Source organism: Pteropus medius, unplaced genomic scaffold (assembly GCF_902729225.1).
Source record: "Pteropus medius unplaced genomic scaffold, Ma_sr-lr_union100, whole genome shotgun sequence".
NCBI lineage: Eukaryota > Metazoa > Chordata > Mammalia > Chiroptera > Pteropodidae > Pteropus > Pteropus medius.
The window spans coordinates 6,972,931-6,996,989 of record NW_024342473.1 but is presented as its reverse complement, the minus strand read 5'-3'; the positions used below and the strand labels follow the sequence as shown (position 1 = coordinate 6,996,989).

The window sequence follows — 24,059 nt, the reverse complement described above, 5'->3', positions numbered from 1 at the left end:
AAAAATAATGAACAAAGTGAATTTAAAACTTAGATGAAATGGATAAGTTACTAAAGAAATACAAACCACCAAAACCAACTCATGAGGAAACAGAAAAATGGATAATACTATAACAATTGAAGAAATTGAATTCAGGAAGATAAATATCTTCCCTTAATGAAAACATCAGGTTTAGGTAACTTCACAAGAAAGCTTTTCCAACATCCAAAGAATAGATCATTATACACATATACGAATTCCTTTAAGAATGGCAAAATAAGAAACTCTACCCAACTCATTGTACATGGCCAATATACCTTTGACATCAAAATAGATAAGGAAAGTATTTTTTTAAAAAATCATAGGCTAATATCAGTAATACATAAAAATATAAAAACTCTAAGCAAAATATTAACATCCAAATGTGTCTATGTATAAAAAATATATCTCATAACCAAGTAGGGCTTATTCCAGACATGAAAAGTTGGTTCAGTATTAGAAAACTCTATTAATACAATTAACCGCTTTAACAGCTTAGAAGAGGTAAAACATGATCAACACAATAGATCCAAAAGATTTTATTTGATAAAATTTAGCATATATTTTTATGGTTCCAAAAAAAAAACCAGAAATAGAATAAAATACTCTTAAGCTAATAAAGGACATCTACAAAAAATATTTACAATAAGTGGCATACTTAATGGCAAATATTAAAGTTTCAAAATCAATACAAATATACCCACACTCACCTCATCAATTCAGCTATGCACTGAAAAACCTAGACTGTGCAATATAACAAGAAAAAATATCTAAAAGAATAGGATTAGAATGAAAAAAAGAGAGTATTAATTATAGATGATATGACTTTCTTTTTGGAAAATACAAAAAACGTTCCAAATAAATTATGAGAATGAATAAGAAAGTTTAGTGTGTTTTCTAGATATAAAATCAAAATCAATCGGATTCTAGAAACCAGCAACAAACTGAGGAAAAATATATAATTTTCTAAAATGTTGTTTACTACAGCAACAAAAATGATAAATTTTACCTAGGAAAAAATGCCTAGGAATAAATCTATCAAAATATATCAAGACTTTTATGGAGCAAATTATAAAATATTTTGAAATACATTAAATGAGACATAAATGAATTAAAAGAGATATCACATTTACGAAATGAAACAGGAATTTTTACCAACACTTCTGCTCTCTTCTTCCTCATGGAAGCACAACTGTCATAGCCTCCAAAGGGAGAGGAAATCATGCACAGAGTGGAAGGAGCATCCTCTATTTCTTTGACAGAGCAGATGTGTTGGTAGAAGTTCCTATTTCATGGGTCAAGAAACTCAATGAAGAAAAATATTTTCCCCTGCTGGTCCACTTAGAACTTCCTTATTTGTCTTTTTCTCTCCATTTTGCCTGATCTCCCAAATTTACCTGGCTACTCATAGTGTCGGTCTCAAACAGGCAGAATCAGCATCACCAGAAAGCTTGATAGTAATGCAGAATCCTAGACCTACGCCAGAATCCTAGACCTAGTGAGTCAGAATCAGCATTTTTATCAGATCCTCAGGTGAGTTCTCTGCATAGTAAAGTTTGAGAAGCATTCTCTGGGGGACCCTCAGATCAGGTCAGTCTACTTGGCATAATGCTGCTCTCCCAATCCTTCTCATCAATGAGAATCCTCTGGACCTGCACTGTACAATATACAAGCCACTAGCCACTTGTGGCTCTGAAACATTTGAAATGTGCTGTCAATATAAAATCTACAATGGATTTCAAAGACCTAATACACAAAAGTAAATGTAAAGTACCTCATTTTTCATAGAAATTTTATGTTGAAATGGTATTGGGTTAAATAAAATATATTACTAAAATTAATGTCACCTGCTGCTTCTTATTTTTTATTGTGGCTACCAGAAATTTTTAAATCATATATGTGTCCTGCATTTGTGGCTTACATTTTATTTTTATTGGCCAGCACTACTCTAGACCTTGTTTTCTGCCTCTCCGATTGAAACTGTGTGATGCATACAACCATCCCATGCTAATTAGCTTCCTGGCTGCAATCCCATGACAGTCACCCTTTGATGTAACTAATAACCCTCTACTTAGACAAACCTTTTGGTTCCCCACCTTCTCCATCAGGTTGACGGTGCTCTGGTGAAACACAAACTTTTTTTTTTTTTCTTTTGAGAAGTTTAGGTTTTATTGTAGTTTAGAAAGAGCCGGTAAATAAGAGAAAATGAATCGGGGCTCTGGTTCAGGCTTTGCCTTTAACATTCTCTATGACTTTGACACATCCTTCTTTTACCCTTTTTATCTGAAGAGTGAGAGGTTCGAACTAAATAGTCTTTAAGATTCTGGAAAGCCCTCACACGAACAATAATATTTTACCCTCAGTTATTTGGTATGCACATTTACTGTCACTCCAGTTAGATTGTAGACTCCTTGAAGGCAGTTTTATGTTATTATTTTTTTATTTTTCTCAGCTTTATTGAGGTTTAATTGACAAATAAAATTGTAAGATAGTTCCATGAAAAAGGAAAACAGAATTCCCCTTTAATAGGTTTAAGAAGTCATCTGTGATACATTAGAAAAGGTACCAGTAAGGCCTGATTGTCTCAGGGTTGAACAGGGTGCCAGAGGCTGAGTCTGGTGGCCCATTAATAGCCAGATACAGCATGATAATTTAATACACACACACACATTGTGAAAGAATTCTTCACCACGAGTTTAACACATCTATCACCTCCCATATTTACTTTTTTTTTTTTTTTGGTGAGAACATTTAAATTCTACTCTTCTTGGCAAATTTCAATTATACAGTACAGTATTACCAACTATAGTCACCATGTTATACATTAGGCATTTTATCTTATAGTTCCATTTCTAACTCCTGGTGCTCTGACAGAACTTTGAGGATCTCAACAATTGTCCTCAATAAGGACTTTAGTACCAAAAAACAAACCATTTATTCAGGTAGAGCTAAGCTTTAGAAAAAACTTGAGATACTATAAAGACACTGAAATAGAGACATACTCTACAAACAGTTGCATTTTGAGGTAAATCCTGCTTGCATATTTGTGTACGCACATTTGTTTTTTAAAGTTTGGCCATCTGACTGTAACCTGAGGAACCTTGGTTAAACATTTCTTTATGTAGAACAAAGAATGTTGAGCCGTTAAATATTTTACCTCTGAGGCTAAAATTGTTTTTTTTTCTCCCTTCTGAATGTTTAAGGTAGAAAACCAAGTGTAAATGTTTAAAGATTTCCAGTCATGAACATCTCATCATTTATGAAAGAATAGTGGTAACCAACACCTTTAAATGGTTAATTAATTCAACAAATATGTACTACACATCTTCTATTAGAACTGAATGAGTCAGCAGTCTTTGTGGTACATCTATGAAATATGAAGAGATTTCAGCTAATACAGAAACAATGAAAGACCAGTCAGTCCCTTTTCCTAAGCATCTTACAACCTATTGAGGAACTGAACATATAAATTGAAGAGGATTAAGTGGAAATTTACACAATAAACAGGTAATCAATAAACATTTGTTGAGCTCCTGTTATATACATAGTGAACAGCAGATACTCATATGAACAAGACTAATACATGCACTCTCAATATATGTTCAAATGCTAATGGGATCAGATTAGCTTGAGTGTTCAAAGGTTCAGGAATTGTTTGAAAAAATAGGAAGCCAGGAGAGGCTGACAACAAGGCAGATGCCAGAACCTTCCTGTAGCAATGCAGTTCTCTCCTTCCTCCAGAGAAGCTAAGAAAGGTGAGAAATCTCAGAAAGGGAATTCAGTCATCTAAAGCCCCCCTGTAGACATGTAGTTTGTGGACCATCTGTAGAATTACCTGGAGATCTTATTATAAATGCATAGTTCTCTGACCTACTCCAGAGCCCTGACATCAGAACTTTTGAAACGTAGCTTCAGAAATCTGCATTTTGAATATATTGCAGGTGATTCTCCTGCACACTGAAGTTTCTGAACAAGTCACTAGATGAGAAAGAGGGTATCAGATTGGTTCTGACCTGACTCACTCGGCTTTGTGATAAATTGCCCCCTTTTTCTGTACAACTTCTCTAAGCCTCAGTGTTCTCATTTGTCATTTAGGGAAAAGATATTTTTGTCATTTAGGGAAAAGTGTCCTAAGTAATTGAGAGGCACATGTAACTCAAAGACCACCGATCTTATCACTAATTTATATTTAAGAATGAATAAATTCTGTGAACATAGTACATGGATAGTAAGAAAATTGGGATGAGGGAAGGAAGATTGATCCTAATCCGTGGGCAGAGCTAATAATATTAGAAAGAGAAAGAGCTTAACATACACACACGCACGATTAAGTGAAGCTAGAAACAATATAGGTAGGGTTCATCGGGAGAAAATCAAACTGGAAAATGCACCCCTGCTCTCTGAAAAAAATTAAATATGAGAACAGAGGCATAGCAAACAAATATGTCCCTAATATAAATTATGGGGCAGAGAGAGAAGTAGGAGGAGCTACATTTTAAAAACAGGCAATGAAACTATAATGGGAACAGAAAAGGACAAAACATTTCAACGTGGAGCATATTTGGGACAATTTTCAGCAGGAAGAGGTATTAAAATCTAGGATTTTGCCTCAAAATTTAAATTAAACATTTAATTCAGTCTGTTTAGTGGACAAACTCAGAAAATCTATCTGAAATGATCATTACCAGAAAACATCCTATTTTCACATATATTATAGGAGAGTTGGGAAAATAGCACGAAATTCAAAATGCTTGCATGCATGCATTCATAATCAAGACTCCATGCTGACAGATAAAAGTGAAAACAATTTAAGCATATAATCCCATTTTAATACAAAAAAAGAATTAATCCTCTAATAATCTCAGACAAAGAAATAGTCTGTCCCCACAAGTGGATTTTTAATTCCATCTGATTCAGTAGTATCTGCTTTTAATTTTCTTCATGAGCAACAATTAATAGTTTACATAATTCTGTGCATCTCTGCAGGTGCCACACAATCAAATAAAAATAGATTAAATATGAGAAGAGTGAGAAGAAAAAGCCACTTGTTTGTTTGGTTAATTTTTTCCAACCAGTAGTCTGATTCAGGGCCTAACTATATAGCTGGATGGCATGAGACGCATTATTTAGATCTAAAGGACAAGGACTTCACTACAACAGAAAATACAAAGGAAAAGATATTGAAATTAAAGAGTCAATATAAATAAAGAAGTCAAATAACTAGGATGAAAATTGGAAAAATACATTAGCACAGTGGTGAAATTTCATTATATCTCATTCAAATCCTTAAACTCCAGGTATACTTCCTTTGTAAACTTAGCAGTGATTTTAAGGCACAGCAGAAGTTAATGTGTAACATTCTAACGGACAGTATTAACTACTGCAGTATTATTTTATGCAAATTAAGAATTGGCATCAGTTTGAGGTTTCCCAGTGGCTAATGGAGGGATAGACTACATGCATTTCCTCTCTTGTCATTATCTCTGGTTATTGATGCCAGTGTGTTTTGTTGGTGCCTCTTAGAGCCCTGTACATGTCATATGATGGTCAGTTGTTTGCATGACTGGGGCTTTCCTGGACTGTCAATCCTTTCAGAGCTAGAACCATCTCTTTCTCATTGCCATTCATGCTGCTCTAGTACAAAGTTAAACAAAAAGGAGCCTCGGCAAGAGCAAACTAATGTTGCCTTTTTGATTTATAATAAAGTTTGGTATTTTTGCCACTAAGTTAAAGCAAGAATTTTAAAACCAAACTGCCATGATGTTTTTAGTACACTAATATCAGGAATAGACCTGTGAACAAATTTTATATACAATATTAAGATTCAGGATGAGAGGAAGATTTTCCTCAAAATTGAATGAAACCAGGGTTAGATAAAGAAATTTCGATATTACATATGGATTTCTTAGGTAGTTATATTGTATCATTTTTAAAATAATATAAATGCATTTTGCTCTATACTTTTTAAAATGATTTGTAATAGTAGTATTTAAACACTATTTAATTATTGTTATTGCTGTTATTATAGTATTTAGTACTATTTAAATAATAGTAGTTTTTAATTAAAAATTTTTTTAATAGAACAAATCAATGAAATGGTATTGTGATTTCAATACATCTGGTCCCAGGGAAATCCATGGAAGATCATGAGACCTTAAAGCCAAGTGCTAAAACATATGCAGAAGTTTATCTGACGTGAGAGCACAGATTGAGGATGCTGAGAAAGAAACATCATCCTTAAATCATCTGGTATAAAACAGACCAAAAAAGTGATGAAAGGTGGTCAATTGCAACTTACATGACTGATAAATATCTTCAATTTCAAACTCATCCCTATGTTTCAGGCTTTATATCCAACTGACCTGAGATATTCCACTTGGATGCTCTGTAATAAGCTGCCTCCATCCACCTTCCACAGAGTAGCAGATTCAAGAGCCAGACTGCCTGAGTTCAAGTCAGCAAACTTCTTAATCTCCCTATGCCTCAGCTTTACCATCTGAAAAATGTGATTAATAAAAAGCTCTACCTCACAGAGCTGATGAGAGGATTTATATAGTGTCTGACACATATGAAATGTGATATAAGTGTGTTTGGTAAACAGATAAAATCTTTCACAAGGCCACAGATAACTCATTCCTACTTACCTTCCAGTGGTTCACACCCTCCTGCTTTCTTTTATTTTCTTCCAAATGCCAGGCTCTTTCTTGCTTCAGAGCTCTCATTTCTTTTTTGGCTTTTCTATCTTTTTTTTTTTTTTTTCTATTTTTATCCCCAGAGGCCACTAGAGACTCCCTGAAGTGATAGCATTTTGTACAGTACTCAAGTTTTTTACACAATGGCTTCCATCTTCATAGAGATTAAGGGGAGAACAGTGGCTCTCCACAAGGAAGGTACTCTCCATGAATACCATTAATATAAATGCCATACATATTCAGGAGTCATAGAAGTCATAGAGCTCTGGATCCAAGTTCTGGCTTCTCCACTCCTTGGCCAGGATATTCTGGGTCTGTCACTTAATCCCCCATAGAGCATTGTTCTCATTAAAATTAGAATAAAGGTTATACCCAACCTCCAAAGTTGTTAAAAGGATTTCATGAGGCAATAAATGTGCAAGGGTCATATACACCAAAAAGAGTTTACAGTTTTGTATTACTATTATTTTATTATTATTATTATTATTAGTTGATATTATTCTGTCCACAGGATAAGGACTAGAGTTCATGTACATAACCTCTCAGTTAGCATAAGTCTTCATCTTGATTAATATGTTTCATTCTAGTTTGTTGCAGTTGATTAATTTAGTTGTAATCCTGTGTGAGACGATGAAAAATCATGCCAGGTGTGAAGATAGTTCCTAGGTGCTATGTTGCCATATACCTGCACTCTGTCACATTAGACAGCTTAATAAAAACAGTCATTTGGTAATATGATTGGAATGTGTTAGTATATTTTCTTTTTGTAAAAATTTCCTCATACCTGACAGACAAAAAAAAAAATGTACCGCCAAAAAAAAGAATAAAGGAAAGAAGGAAGCAAAAAAACTAATATTCAAGAGCCTACTATGTGCCAGACACTTATGAAAAGAATCAAGTCCAACACAACTTTCACATCCCAAGGACCAGGGCCAGAGGTATGGCAGAGCCTTCCCAAGGTCAAGGCGAGGTTACAGAAACTGTGGCCTATTCTAAATGTTTTACGTTTAACAAATCGATGCCTTTAACAGGAAAAAAAAAATCAATGCACTATAATTATACTAGCCATAAGATGATTATTTTTTAAAATATCAGTTCAAAGTGCACCCCGGGGCATGTGATCTGATAATAGTTCACTCATAAAAAGGTGTGCAATGAATAATTTATACTTTCAGTTCTGTATGCCCCCGTATTATAGGTATAACCTCACTTGGAGATCATGTCAAAGGCCTAATGTTTTAAGTGAGGCTTGAGCCAGCAGTGCTGACTGGAGTGCCTCCACCTGGGATGGGCCTGGTCAAAGCAGGGTGTTTTGACCTAACACTTTGATGCAGCCATTTGATGTCAAACCATCTTGTCAACATGTAAAATTACCATCTTTTCAAAAACATAAAAGAGATATTCCCTACTAGCGTTGGGTTCAGGTCTTACGGGGCCTAAGTCTTATATATGAAAGAAAAAAAATTTAATTTGGTATAAAAATAAGTATTTATTTAGAATGAAGATAAAACATACAACAAGTTGCAAATTTTAAAAAGCTGCAAAAGCGCAAATGTCCAAAACCCAGAAAAATAATGATTTTTATTAACTGCCTAGCAGACCTCTAAAGAATTTATTCCTATAATTTTTGACTATATAATTCTTCCTATGCCAATGATTTTGTAATATTGTCCTTAGAATAGAAAGATCATTCCATCTTTCTTCTAGCATCATTGATCAAAAATTTTTACCTTTTGATAGTTTAGAAAAGTTGCTGATAGTTACTGATAGTTTAGCATTTCAATTTGTTTCTGGCAAACACATGTACATTCTTAGGATTGTTGTCAAATTTGGAAAATTTCTATCAGGTTTCTTGTGAGCTGTAAGATTTCAAGCAAGTTTTCTTGTGCAGTGACCAATTTTATTCTTTGAATGAACAGAACTTAATAATTAGTCAGTCAATGAACTTGTTGTAATAATACTTTATGGTTCACGTTATCATTGTTGATGTCAGTATTTTATTTTAAATTAGTTAGAAATGTAAATATTTTTCCAATATACCTATGTAATTCAATGATATGTTGGGATGCATAAAACATGTTACTTCACAAAGATCTACAGTACTACAAAGTTTGTAGTACTTCTACATATGTGTGTCCTACTAACACAGTAATTCTGATAAATTCCCTTTTGAGAGATTTCTAAAATATTTCTATGTATCTGATACATTATCAAGTATATTTCTGGTAGCAAAGAACTTCTGTTTTTTGACAAGGCATTGATGAGAACGGAATGATTCTCATAATTTTATGTGCCTGATGATTGAAAGAATTTGCCACAGACTGGCTCCTGGTTCCATATATTTTAAACCACGTTTCTCCTCTATCACCCACCCACTTTCAGTGGTAGGAGCTATATATCTCACTCATATGTCATTGTGCAGGCTCTGGTCTTACACTTTTGTGTCATGTATTGGTGAGTCAAAGCAATGGGTGGTAGGAGCGTGCCTGGAAGTAATTTCCACACCAAAACAGCTAGCTAAATAGCTCTCCATGGATATGACTGCAAACAATGTAAATATATCCCTCCGACCCAAACGTAAATGGATCCTCAGCTCAACTTTTCTGTAGCCTGTTCTTCAAAAGGCCTGTGGCAATCCCAGTGCCACTCAACATGAGAGAAAAATGTGTCAAGAGGAGGTGAGTGTGGAAAAAAAAAAAGCAGTCTTCATTAACTGAAGTTAAAATATTTTACCTTTATACATTTTATAAAAGCAAATGGCTCTCTTTACATATTCCCAGGGCTTTTGAAGGGGCCCATGCAAATGAGGGGTCTTGAAATTGATGCTTCAGCATTTGCAGTGATGCTACCTTGGTTTCTGATTTTTACTCCATCCCTAACATTAAATTTGATCATGGAGAATTTTCCTCTTTTAAAATTTTATTTCTGTATTATTTAAAAACAGAATATGTTATTCTATATGAATAGCTTTATTTTAAAACCAGAAAACACCATACATTTTTAGTCTGTTGGAATTGATCAAGTTAGACTCTAAGGCTAATCACCTGTTCTCTAAATTTTGAAGGAGCTTAATAATTAGTAAAATTATTACATATAATGGACTACTGAGAAAACTCTTAGAAATCTGAGTATTTTCTGTGAACTCTGGAGATCCTATTGTGTCACAGTTCTCCTCTTCCTATTCCCACCTTCACCTGGCCTACTAGATAATGTGTACCCACTCGAATATGATTATAGAATCTAAAAGTCAACTTAAAGGTGTTCATCCAATAGCCCTTCAAATGAAAAGACAGAATGAAAACTCAATCAAATAAACATATCTATTTATTGATTTAAAGCTAATGATAATAACGATTGTCATTTCAGAGATAAATCCAAGATATTGAGGTACAGATGATGCAAGTAAATTCTCAGGAAATGAGAAGCATCCTGATTTAGAATTATGGGTGACCCTTCCTGAGGTTGACAAGTGTGGTAAGACTGTATTCCTTTTTCCATGTGGTTTGCCAGTCATTTGGTACCACATTTCCATACCATCCCTCTCTCATCCTTGACACTAATCCATCCCTGATTTCACCTCATCCCTAATCCTGACCCCAGGGAGAACAGGTTGTAGATGGAATGAAGTTAAAAAATGGGGTAAACCTGATTCACATATTATTCATAATTAAAATAGATATGCTTCTAGGGTTTGCTTTTCATATTATGTCAAAATATTTCCACCTCAAAATCAATGAATCGAATGACTACATCCAAATATAAGAATCCTAGTGAATTAAATTATGAGGCAAAAATCATAGAGGATTACATATATATGTGTATATGTTAAATTCTTAAGGAATAAATTTATCTCTATACTGCACAATATTTCTGGATAGAACACCATAATACATATCTATACTCTCCCTTCTCATTCCTTAGAGCTCCTTTTATAGATGTGTCCCAACAGCTATTTTTAATAGAACTGCATTTTAAGGAACTTAAAAAGCATACTCTCTTCTTCCATCCAATGTCAGATTATAAAATAAAGCAGCCCACAGTAACTATCCCATTCTGGGTGCTTTGGGACTGAAATTTTACCTCACTAGGAAAGAGGATCCTGCAAATGTCAGGGGAGGATCTCCTGGTAAGAGAAAGCTTAATCCCTGATTATACCAAGGTGGGTGGGTAGGTATTTACATATCACACATACCTCCATTTCAGGGCCCCTTTGCTAAGCCATCATAGTGAAATTTGGTAAAATGGACCCACAAACCTTCTATTGGCATTTGTTTCCTTAATCTGACCTTTATTGCAGGGGATGTCTCCAAGACAGGGCATTCATTCATTCACCCATCTTTCAAAGAATGATAATGTTCTATGTGCTGGGAAATGATGATACTGCATTGAATGAAACAGGCAAGGCTGTTGCCCTTATGGAGCTAACAGTTGAGCAGAAAAGATAGACAGTAAACAATATATTATGCAAATGATTAATTAATCATAGAGAAGATTACCCCTGTTGTTGGGAATGCTGGATTTGACTTTGTGAGTTAGAGAGGAGGAAAGATATTTGTCAAATCTCCAAATTTATACCCTTTCAGCAGGAACCCAGGACAAGGCTGCTTCTACTCTATACTCAAAATTATAAGAAAGGATGGCCCAGATTAACCTGGTAGGCTTGGATCTTTGAAACTACCCCAGGGATACTCTATGTGTTGATGGGAAGGAAACCATGTTATCAGAAGAGTGGTGACTGGTGAGTTTGCTGATCAGACCAAAACAAAAAGCTATACCCCTATATCTACACCTTTATGGGCCGTAATGATCTGGGGCTTATTCTAAGAGCAATATCATAAGTAAGAGAACAATCAGATTTTTTTTTTTTAAGTCTCCCTGGCTGCATGTGAATAATGGTGTGGATGGGAACAAAAATAGAGGCAAAGAGAACATTTAGAGGTTATTTCAGGCAAGAGATGATGATGTCTTAGTTTACAGTGGTGGCTCTAATGATGGAAAACAGTAGATAAAGTCAAAAGCTATTTAGTAGATAAAATATCAACAGGTAGATGACTGTGAAAAGATCATGGAAAGGGAGAGGTCAAGATAATTCATAGATTTCTAGTGTGGGCAACTAGCTTAGCAATCTTTAACTTGGCTGCTCATTAAGCTCTCCTGAAGACCCTCATCCCCAAGACTCTAATGTAAATGGTTAAGCAGGGTCCCAGGCACAAGTATGTTTTCAATGCCTCTTAGATGATTCAAATGTGAAGCCACGTTAGAGAATCCCTGAATTAGGTGGACAAGAGGTCCCAAGAGAGAAAACACCTACCAGGGAGGGAATTTGAAGGGAAATTCCATGAGTTTCCATTCTATGGGGGTTTTGTTCGAGGAGCCCAAGTGCTATATCAAGTTTAAAGATGGACATACGTGTCTGGATGATATAGGAAAGATCTAAATTGGAGACAGTTGGAAGTGATTGATATTTACATTGTAATAGAATGTGCGATTACCTAGAGAGAGAGTATAGTGACAAAATAAGAGGATACTGGAAAACCCCTTCATTAAAGATAGAGGCTGATGAGTCAGCAAAGAAGACTATAAAGAAGTACTGGTAAGTTAGAAAGAAACCAGGAAAATGGGGTATTGCCAAAGTCAACGCAAGGGAATGTTTCAAGAAGAGAGCGTGTAAGTGGGTTGAAAGCTGTGTTTAATTATGTCAGTGCCTGGAACTCCGCCCTCCCTCCAACAGTAACCTCTGGGTTGATTTCGGGACCTCCCCATAGTAAGTCTCTACTTTGGCAAGATAGCTATTAGCAAGGAATTGTTATTTAAAGGTCAAGTTGTAGGAGACTCAAAAGCCTAGTTTTTTGAAATTTGGAAAATAATTACAATCTCAATTCAAGTACTAATATAAAAGATACTATACTCTGTGCACATGCACTAATGACTTCTTGTACTTAGACATATATTGTATTTGCCCATTTGAGAGTTTGAGCTTGGCAAGAATTGCAAGGCTTCGGTAGCATTCTTTCTGTTGCCAAGCCTACCCAGGGCAAAACAAACAGTGATCTTTTGGAACTTGCCTCCTCTTTGGACCTCTACAGTAATATGTACAAGTTTTTGTCACTGTCACGGCGTCTATATCCTTTAATTTTATTTCTTTACATCTGTGTCTCCATCTAATTTCCCTGAGGGCAGGTAATAGTCTTATACGAGCTTATATCCCCAGCACCTATCATAGCACTGAGCACTTGGTATGTAATGAATAAATGTTTGCTGAATGAATGGAAAGTTGCATGATTTTTCTGTGCATTCATGAACAGCCAATCTGGAAATTCCATCTCTAAGTATTCTTTCATCATCAACTATAAAATACTGTTTAAATAAAGGATGTGGTTTATCTGCGTTTAAGTTCTATGGAGTTAGTAAAATCGCGTTCCAATACAAATTATTTAATCCCTTGGTGCCTTGGGTTTTCTGCCTATAAAATAAGAATGGCAATGCTGATTTCCTTTGGAACTGCAGTGAGGATTGTCAAACTTAGAACTCTACTTGCCCACAAGAGGTACTCGAGTTTGATAACAAATTGGTAATGATTTCTGTCTTGTCCTCTCTCTGAGTATGTGTTGGTTCAGATGCTATGAGAGGATAACAGGTAAGTTCTCTGGGTTTGTTTACAACTCCCAGAACTGTTGCTACACTGTTGGAATCTTGTGATCAGTGAAGAATTCCCCATGGTAAGAACTGGGTTAATCATGCCATTCTTTGCTACAGGAGTAATTTTTCTGGAGGGCTCCAGCCCTTCCTGGGCTGGACATTGAGCAAATGAAGTATTGGTGGCCTTAGGGCCTACTTAGGCCAGCTGCAGCAAATGCAGTCAAAATTGCCTTTAAGCTCATAACAGATTTGAATTAGTTTGTTCAGAGCTAATCTTCCCTCTAGTTCGTCTGTTGTTCAGTTGATTTAAGGGTCTCTTGGTGAAAAATCTATCAGAGAAGTAAGATATTCCCTTAACCAAAGGCAATCTTTCTGACTGCAATTTAAATAATAAAATGTGTTGTCATTTATTATAGGTCCACTTGACACATCACACCCACATTGATTGAGTGCTGATTATATGCCAGGTTTCTGAAGTGCCCTACAGCATTACATGTTCACATGGGTATTGTAACCATCTCCATTTTACACATGCAGAGATTGAGGCTCAGAGACATTAAACAATCTGCCCAGCATCACACAGCTAGCAACACATAGAGACACCAGATGAAACTTAATCTCTCTGACTCCCCGCTCAGCCTCTTTCTTACTATTTAGTATTGTGTCATAAACACTCATCTTTCTGAAGATCTCTAACATGCTTTGATTTTAAAGCTAAATTTTATCCTCAATTGGCTGAATATTTGCAATCCCATCTCAAAAGATATACATATGGGTTTTCTTGTTATTTAAGATTATTTTGAAGAAAAAACAAACAAACAAAAAAATGAAATAAAAACAAGGATAGTACTTAGCTATCTGACCTTGGTGAATAATCTTGTTAGATTTTAACTGAAACCTAGGCTTTCCTTTTCCTTCAATGGTTTTTATTATTATGTGTGTTTTAATACGCGAGTAACGTTCACATTTGTAATCACCTTTCTTCCTTTACTTTTTAAAAAAATCTAACTATCTTACTTCTATAGTTTTTCAAATTCTTTTTTTCTATTTCTCACACCATACGCACATCATCTCATTAGATTTATCAGTAGTTTAACCCTTTGAGTTTCAAGTGAGTAGCGGTGCATTTGTTGACTCTTTCAGGAGGTGCTTTAATCATGAGCAGATGACAGCAACCCCTGTTCCTGGTAACTGCAAACAAGTCTGAGTTTCATGTATTTTAACATTACACCCAGGAAGATTTTTGCAGATACTTAAATTTTCATTCACAGAGACCTAATAGCTTCATGAGAGCAAAATTAAAATTAATAAAGGTCATGATGTGGCCCCTGGGGGAAAACGGTTCCACTTTCTCCTCTAAGTACTAGGCGGACCATACAGCCAAAATAAGAACACAGGTCAATCTGATTTTCTTCTTAAGTGTCAATTCCAAATGATTTGTACTAGCTACCTGAAATGCTGAGTAAAGCAAGATTCTGAGGCTGTGCCCAGGCTTAGAGACAAAGATGCTGTAATCCATTTGTAATGTCTTCCACGGGCTGTGGGGAGTTGTGGCAAGTCTGCACACATGCCAGGATTTGCCATCCTGAGAGAGGGCAATGGCCCAAGTAACAAACTCAAAGAAAAACTGAGCTCCAAGTGAGGGGTACATCACTTTTACAATGGCAAGACCCCATTTCACAATCACCCCAGAGAAAACTTATAAATGACATACTTCCAATTATTTTAAAAACCAATCCCCCCAAAAAAACTAAAGTGCAAAGAAATGGAGAGAAGGGCATATTGTCCAGGGAGGAGACAAACAGATCATGTTCCTGTGATGTCTCTGCATGTGCAGGGGCAAAGGGACTATGCCCAGTTAGTAACGAGGGACACCAGATCTGGCAACACTTTCCCTGCTGCAAACATAGAGGGCAGTATAGTTGATGACTTGAGTGTGAAGCCTAAATTAGTAAATTCCATCAGGGAAATACAGAGGGACCATGCTAGCAGGGTCAACATTTGGGATGTGAGCTGACCACATCAGCAAAACATGTGTCCAAGTGTCACACATACCTATATAGGAAGCTTCTCTTCTGATGACATTGAGCAGAACTCCTGGTGGGACTTAGGGTAATGCAAGATGCTTGTTATTGGTGCTCCTTTTGGTGTGGACAGCTCTTCCTCATATAGTGTCTATCAGATAGGTTGCATTTCTCTGCCTTGAAATATTCACTGTGGAGTAGAGGGAAACAGACAGGCATTAAACTGCAGTTTGAAATGGTGACTGTTATCTGAGAGACACAAATGAGTTACAATCAGAGACAGGGAGGTCTGGGGAAGGCTTCTCAGAGGAGACGTTGGAGCCAGTTTACTGGGCAGAAAACCATAAGGAGGTCATTCTGGTCTTAGAGAAAAGATAAGCAGAGGCATGGAAGCAACAGCACAATCAGCCAACTGCATTAGTTCAAGGTTCTTAGAGCACAGAGTGAGAGAAAGGAGTGGATGGAGGGTCCAGATCATTAGGAGTCTAAAAGTCACTGAAGGTTTTTAAGCAGAGATGTGGCATGAACACCTTTGTCGTTCGGTGTTGTTGGCAGCATTGTCCAGACTGGATTTGAAGACAGAGAGATGCTGTTTATAAAATTACTGCAGTTATCTAGGTAAAAAATGATTAATCTAGGCAGACTCAAGAAACTCTAGGAAGTAAAATCATCAGGACTTGAAGACTGATTGGTGAGGGGAAAGGTCAAGAGAGGAAGAAATAAGGTCCAGGTGATTCCACAGTTTCTGACTTGGGAAGATAACAGAGCCACTAACAGACTGAAGAAGACAAGAGGAACAGAGGCTTTCATTTTCTCCACATGCCTCCTCCAACACCAGGAGCTAAATCAATAGTGAGAGCATGAGCTTTGAAGTTAGAGATTAGGATTCAAGTCTACTGCCTTCCCTTCTCCGGTAAAACTGAGATAATAATAGGATTCATCTCATAAGGCTAATGTTGAAGATTAAATGACAGTATGTATATACAATACATAGTAGAGTTCCAAGTACGTAGTTAGAGGATAAAACTGCTTTTCGATCTCTTGGACACATAAAATTCGCTTGCTATTTTTATTTCCCTAGCTCGAACCAAATTTCTGCTAAGGCATTTATGATATAACACGTAAAAGCTGCTCTTGAATTGGCCTCCAATCTGAGGAATTATCATTGGCTTCTTGACCAAAAGGTCTATATAATCTCATGAGAACCTAACCCCTGGGAACCCACACATAATAGAGGATTAGGCTGTCCCCCTTGGACTGTGCTGGGATCAGTCCTAATCCAATCAGTACCATGACTTGACTTCATACTTCCCTTCACACTGCTCTTGAAAGTGATCCCTAACAATTACAAACAATGAACAAAATTGTTACGCCCGTGAGGTAGACGTTAGTATCCACAGTGTCTACTACAAGACTTGGCACATAGCAGGTACTCGGTAAGTTTTGGTTGGATAAACATGTGCACTCTCTTTACCACCACTGCAATACTTAGCCTCAGGAAGCAACACTTGCATGATGCGAATCCCTAATCCCTTCTTCCTTCTACCAAGTATATCCCCTAAGCAAGACTATTTTTAGCATGAAATGTTCTTTTTAGACCTTTCAAAGCTTGTAAATGAAGTGTTTAATCTGCCAATCATTAAGAGAAGACTATAAAATAAATATAAATTAAGAGACCAATATAGATTCGGGTAAATTCCTTCAAGTATATATTGATAAACTAAAATGTTTTACCATGTAGTGATTCAGTAGATTGAACAAGTTTTTCTCTCTGAATATGAATGTGTCCTCCTAGACAACTCAAGACACTATGAATTAGTAAAACTTATGGGTGCTTATGTTTTTCATACCCAGTGAAAAGAACCTAATTTAAAGATCTGTGATTTAATGAGCCTTTCAAAGCCGAAAACATATCCCACTGAGATTTAAAACAGAAAATAGATTTAAAGTAGAAAAATAAAACAAAGCTTGTTTTGTGTTTCATGAACACAGAAAGGTGTTAGAATTATTTACTGCTTTCCGGACTTTGCATTATGACCAAATTGATATTTTCCAGGTTTTTCATTAACTTAAAATAGTCTGAGGTAAACACATCATTTGCCGTGATTAAATCCAAGGTGTTTCCACAGCTTCCTTCTGAACAGCTAAAAATTAAACCAAGAGGTAAGAGTTCTGGTCAACCCTTTTGAGAAAATGCACAGATTTTACCCAGCAGCAGGAGTGAGATCCTAACAACAACAGCAAGCAGATGTTCTACAAGCTGAATCACATGATAAAATCTTCTAGTCCAGAACTTTCTCACCTCTAAAACTAGAAGTAATTCCATCTTGTCTAAAAAACTCCCATAGATTCCTCAAATTGTAAAAGAACACAGAATTCACCTGCTCACCCTCACTCCTGCTGACTCGGCCTTCCATAGAGGCTCTGCAAGAGCTGAAGCTTCTACCACCTCTCTGGATGGTTCTAGGCAAACCCAAGTTAATAGATACACAGCTCTCAGAATTCACTTGAATTTCAAATTTCCTTTTCAACCTGAATTAGACTGATTAAATCAGTTTTAAGTTAATAGCTAGTCTTTTAAAACTGATGGAAAGTTAAGGATGAATTAAAAAGCCAATTGAGTATAACCTTTTCTTCCCCGTCCCTACATTCTACCCTTCTGTCATGGAGACAGTTGCATCTCTAGGAAGGTCCTCCACTGGCTTCATAAAGTCCATCTGATGGACAGAAAATGTCATAAAACTGTCCCTCACTTGCCACCAACATTAAAGGCCGAGTTGGTCACCCAGCAAAGCTCTGAGTAAATTGTCAGGGGGAGGTAGTGAAAAATACACAACAGGAGAGCCCAGAACAATTTTTTAAAACTCTTTGTCCTGGATCTTAGTGTCTGTGACTTAGTTAAATTTTAAATGCTCATTTCTTGACCTTTCCAAGATTGAGTCACAAATAGAGGTGTTATCTTATAACTTACCTTATAACCATATCCCTAACCCCTTACATTCACCCAAGGCGAGGCAGGACCTTCACAATGCTTGTCTAAAATGAGACATTGCTCTGACATTAGTGTATAGTGTATAGATGTTAGTGTATAGTGACAGGTTAAAGTTCACTAACATTATCTGGATCACACATACAGATATCACCTCATAATTTTAATTAATAAACATTAGCACCAATACAGGATAAAATAAAAATAGAAAGACATTTCGGGAAAAATTAATGTTTTTAAGATTATTTCATTTCACAGAAATACCTGCTACACAAATGGGCAGTTCTAACTGTTAAATAGTTCTTAAAATTGAACTGAAATTATCTTCCTTTGTATCTTTAATTTCCATTCTCTGGAACGAATTATCTTCATATATGGAGATATTTCTCTAAGAAAGATTTAATTCCTTGCTTGGCACTGTAGTTACCCCTTTAAACATAAAGCTCGAAATTTTAAGTTAAAGTGTTTGGCAAACCATCAACCAATTAATCGAAAATCTTGAGTACCTACAAAATGCCAGATACTGCACTCAACATTGGAAATAACAAGCAATATTTACTCAACTTATTCCTGAGGGATTGTTTTCCACTGGTTCTGTTGTTCTTGTTTTAGAATGCCTCTTCTGAAGAGAGAATTAATTAAAAACTAAATAATTTGTGAAGAAAAAGGAAAAACATCAAAAATAATGTTGGATGTGCTAATTACAAATGTACCTGGAAGAAAAGTAGAATTGGGAATAAGGCAGGAAGTAATAATATTATTTTGGCCCATAGCAACTCTAGGCGCTTTATATTTATTATTTTATTTCATTCTTATCACAACTCTGTAAGGTGAGTTTTACGCTCAATTTCCCAAAAAAGAAACTGAAGTTTTAAGGTATATTTACTGTGGTAGAGCCAAGATCCACACTCGAATTTAATTCTAAAGTGTAAGGAACTTTGTGATACTTGTTACTTGCAAAGAAATGAATACAAGAGCATTAGCGCTTATCTTGGGAACTGATGTTGTATGTGGATGGCTAATACTCTGCCCCTTTCTGCTGTTTGTTTTATATATAGATCAACCAAAGAATATAATTATTTTTTTAACTTTAGAACAATATTAAGTCATTGAATTGCAATATAATTGTGAATAATTTGCAATGGCGTAAGTCTTTTTACTGGGTGTTTCCAAATTAATAAGTTACTGAACTCTTATAGAATGATAATTAATAATCAAAAATTTAAGAAAACATGCCATAGTAGAGAACTTAGGGGAAAGAAAAATTATTTGATCATTCATTTTCAAGGATATTTCGAGGGTAAAATTAAATTTGGGAGAAGGGAGCAATTTTCCTCTCCACACTACACTGTTGATGATAGGATTCTCTCACAGTAAAATTGTAGCTTCAAGAATCCTGGGGGTCTCATCTGGGTCGTTCAATTTAACTTTGACCAGGATTCTGCTTGACTTCCCTGTTTCTTAACTTCCTGGCCACCACTCAGCAGGAGATGGCTTGAGTCATATGACTCAGCCACCCATTTTTCTGTAGTATCCATTTCTGCCACAGTCTAAATACAACCACAGCGCTGGTGTTCAAGACTCTCCTCACATTTCCAGTGATGGGAGACAGATCCAGTCATCTTATAGGCAAGGCACCTGAATTTTAACATAAAAGCATAGATGACAGAGAAATGTGTTTTTCCTCAGAGTGCCACGCCATCTGTGACATTTGCCATGCAGAACCGCACATTCCTCTTGGAGAATAAGGTTGCTCACCATTTTTCTGACTCCAAAATTATTTTCTGTGTGAGTGCCTACAGTTAACCTCATTTATTGACTTTACAATTGAGAACTATGGAGAAAAGTTCAATGATGCTCTTAACTACATCCTCAATAGCTAGCAAACAGCCAAGATGCTTGCTTACGTATGTTTTCAACTTTCTTACAGCAGTAGAAAACTTGAATGTGTTCTTTGTGTTAGAATCTCTTTTAAAGTCTTTAACAATTCAATATGAAATGAAAAGGAAAGAGTTCAATTTACAGATCTTCACTTTTGACCAGGCAGCACATCTGTCTCATTTCATCTTGGCTCTTAGCGGTCACATCATGAAGCAGTGTGGGCAGAACCAAAACGGACTACATATGAATGTTAAATATGAGGCACAACCCTATTTCCCTACAAGATCTGTCCTGAAGTGATCCTAAAAGCATGCTATGAAATAGTGTCACCCAGCTTCTCTGGGCTTTAGCCCACCAGTGCCAGAACCTCTCACCCACTCACCCACATCCCCCACCAATAATTGTTGCTCTAGGAACCTTTTTGTACAAACAGTCATTCTCAGGATCTATGCATTCTTACTTTCCTGACTCAGTCTTAGCTTGCTACCACAAAAGTCCCAATTCCTTTCTTGCCCACAGAACAGCTGTATCAGCTTGATATAGTGCAAATAAAATAATACTTGGTGACTGCTGGTAACAGAAAATGCCCCAGTGTAGACTGAGGATGGAAGTGAATGTTAAGGTATTGATTCGCCTTAAAATCTTCACACATTTCTTCTGCCATCCTGGCCTGAAGTATAAAAGAGAATGTGAAGCACAGTGAAAAAAAAAATTACTCAGTAATAATCTATTGCATCTGATTCACAAATAATTTTCACATATAACATATTAGCAGTATGCTTTTGGTTATAGCAGAAATCAACTCAGGCTAAATAAAGCAAATAATACGAATAATAATTGATTATGTGGATACCAGGGTTTCTCACTGCCTCAGGGCAAGAATGCGGCTGTGCCTCAAGAAGTGGAATATGCTGGTCTAGGAAACCCCCCAAATCCTCTTTCTTATTGTCTTTATTTTATTCTCTTTAGCTGCAGAGCTGCTTTCTCTCTGATTCAGCTGCATGGTGGAAAAAAATGTCACCAACCAAACTTTTTGAGTTTGCCTCTCCTCTATTTAAAATTCCAAATTAAACTGGAATTTTTTGGTCTTAATTTCAAGGGTTTAGAGAGCCTCCTTGGTCAGGTGCCCAGACATCCTTTGTCAATCCTATGGCTAGGGAAGTTGAATCATAGTGCTCAAATATGGCTGGCAGCATTTCAGCCATTGTGATCATGCAGATGGTAGCGGGCTGGGCAATGGAGGGGAGGAAGTAATCCCAAAAGTGTGGATCCAGGACCAGTAATTCAATGGATACTAACACATGTATTCCTTCCCTGATGCTCTGTCCTACCCATTGAAGTTGTTATTGTTGTTGTTGTTATTAGTATTATTGTCATCATAATCATCATCATCATCATTTTACAGATGAGGAAATTGAATTTCAGAAAGATTATGTAGGTGGTAAACATAAAAATGATAGTGGGATCAAGGTCTTCTCATTCCTTTCGTTGACTCTTATAAGATGAATAGTCTTACTTTAAGACAAACTTAGGAAAAAAGAAGGTACGCCCATCTTCTACCTTCAGAAGATTTTAAATTTAACTGGAAATACAAGACAGACTCTTATAACAACAGTTTAATAACGTTTTGAAATCAACACATAACATACAAAGCAACACGTAAATATTTTGAACTATTGAAAATACTTAAACTTTGGTTTCTTATTTGGAAAGAACTTGGGAAAGAGTGTGGGAAGGACACTTCAGACATAAGAAATGGAAGAAGTCACACATTATCAGCAGCAATTTTCATGTTAATACCAAAAATTTGACTTACTCATCACCCCTACTTAGTATTTGCAGGAAGGCAAGATTTATATTTTCAAAGAAATAGAGGAGGATGAAAATAGAACAACAGAGTCCTAGATTTCCGGATTTCCAAGCATTCACAGAACCCAGGCTCCAGCCTATTATTCTTCTCCTCAAACATAGCCAATTTCTTAGAATTATTTTGTTTTCTAAGGCAGTCACCACAAAAAGTGCTATTTTAATCTCTAGTTCAATAGGATTGATGCACAAATCCTTCTCAGATCATCCTCTGAATAGGATTTAATTTGTTTTCACATCACTGATCTTAAAACTAAGAATTGCTTCTATTAAGAATTAGTTCTTCATGAATTTTTCTGATCCGTTTCCAATGTCATTTTTAGTGCCCAGACTTCAGAAATGACATCCAGATCTGAACAAGATAAAGTGCCCAGCTATAACAGAGCACAGCTGAATCAGTTATTTGGTCTGTCATCTCATCCCACACTGTGGCCCTACGGTCCCAAACAAAGCCCTTGAGATGGGAAGTCACGGACTCCAGCTCCAGATTCAGACTTTCCGTAAGTTCATCTGGTGACTGAAAGAAGATCTTTAACATTCTGAGGCTTTTGGCTTCTTCACTCAGTTATCAACAATTATCTTTTGAGTTCCAACTATGTGCCAAGCCCTATTCTAAGCTCAGGAGATACAGCAGAAATGAAGCAAAAAAATTCCTCACCCATATAGAGCTTGCAGACTATAGGCCAGAGACAGAAAAGAATATATAAGAAGTAAATTATATAAAATTATTAGAGGAGTACTATGGAAAAAATTAAAGCAAAGACAGGGCAATGGGGAAAAGAGGGTGGTTATAATTTAAAATAGCATGGTAAGGATAGACCTCAGTGACTAAATGACAATTGAAGGAGATAAGGTATGCAGCCATGCAAATGTCCAGGATAAGGGCATGTCAAACAGAGAAATGGTCAATACAAAGGTCCTGAGATGCCAGCATGCCTGGCATGATTGAAAAACAGCAGAGAGGCTGCTGGAGAGAGTGGTAGAAGAGGAGAGTTACAGGAAATGTAGGTGAAGGGCAAACGGTGAGCAGATGGTATAGAAACTTGTAAGGACTTTGGCTTTGCTTTGAGTGAAATGAAGTCCATTGAAGGGTTTAGAACAGTGTGATAGAATCTAAAGCTAAAGTTGAACAGGGGTACTCTGGCCGATATGTAGAATTCGATTTCAAGGCAGCAAGAGTAGAGATAGGAAGATAAGTGAAGACTAGAGTAACCATACCTCCTGTTTCCCCAGAACAATCCTGGGCAATGTGTCTTAATACAATTATTAATGCTCTTCTTTTTGAAGTCTTCAAAGTGTCCCAGTTCAGATGATAAATTGTGTTATCACCCTAGTTAAGAGACCATGCTAATGCAATCATCCAGATGAGAGATGATGGTGGTATGAGACAGGTTAATAGCAATGAAGGAGAAATGATCTGATTCAAAATATATTCTAAAGGTAGAGTCCACAGGATTTCCTGTTAGATTAGATGTGGACCATCAGAGAAAGAATGGAGTCAAGAATTTCGAGGATTGAGCAACTGGAAGGACAGAGTTGCCACTGAAATAAATGAAGCAGGCTTTGCAGGAAAAGGCCAGGCGTCTTGGGGCATGTTCATTTTGAGCTATCTAGTAGATATCCAAGAAAGCTTTCAATTAGGCAGTTGGAAATATGTCTGGAGTTCAGGAGAGAAGTCTGGGCTGGAGATATAAATTTGGGAATCAATAGCATGTAGGTGGAATTGAAAGCCATAAGATTGGAAAGAATCATCAAAGATGTGACTGTAGAAAGAGTAAAGGTCTAAGAACAAAGTCCTGAGGGGCCCCAGTGTAGAAAAAGAAGAAGATCCAGCAAAAGAGATTAAGAAGTGGCCAGAGAGGTAGGAGGAAAACCAGGCTTTCTTTCATCTTTGCAATAAATTTGTTACACTATGCCAGTGACTTTTTTTTTAAACTATGACCGAGAGAT

The 24,059-nt window shown here is 36.4% G+C and overlaps 1 long non-coding RNA gene across 2 annotated transcripts in view; it reads right to left on the bottom strand.

Moving 5' to 3' along the window:
• LOC120604413 (uncharacterized) overlaps positions 1 to 24,059 on the bottom strand; it is a 128,854-nt gene that overhangs the window by 85,008 nt on the left and 19,787 nt on the right. For both annotated transcript variants that reach the window (XR_005653330.1, XR_005653329.1), the window contains exon 2: positions 15,405 to 15,563. This is a non-coding gene — a long non-coding RNA (uncharacterized LOC120604413). The remainder of the gene's footprint in view (positions 1 to 15,404; positions 15,564 to 24,059) is intronic.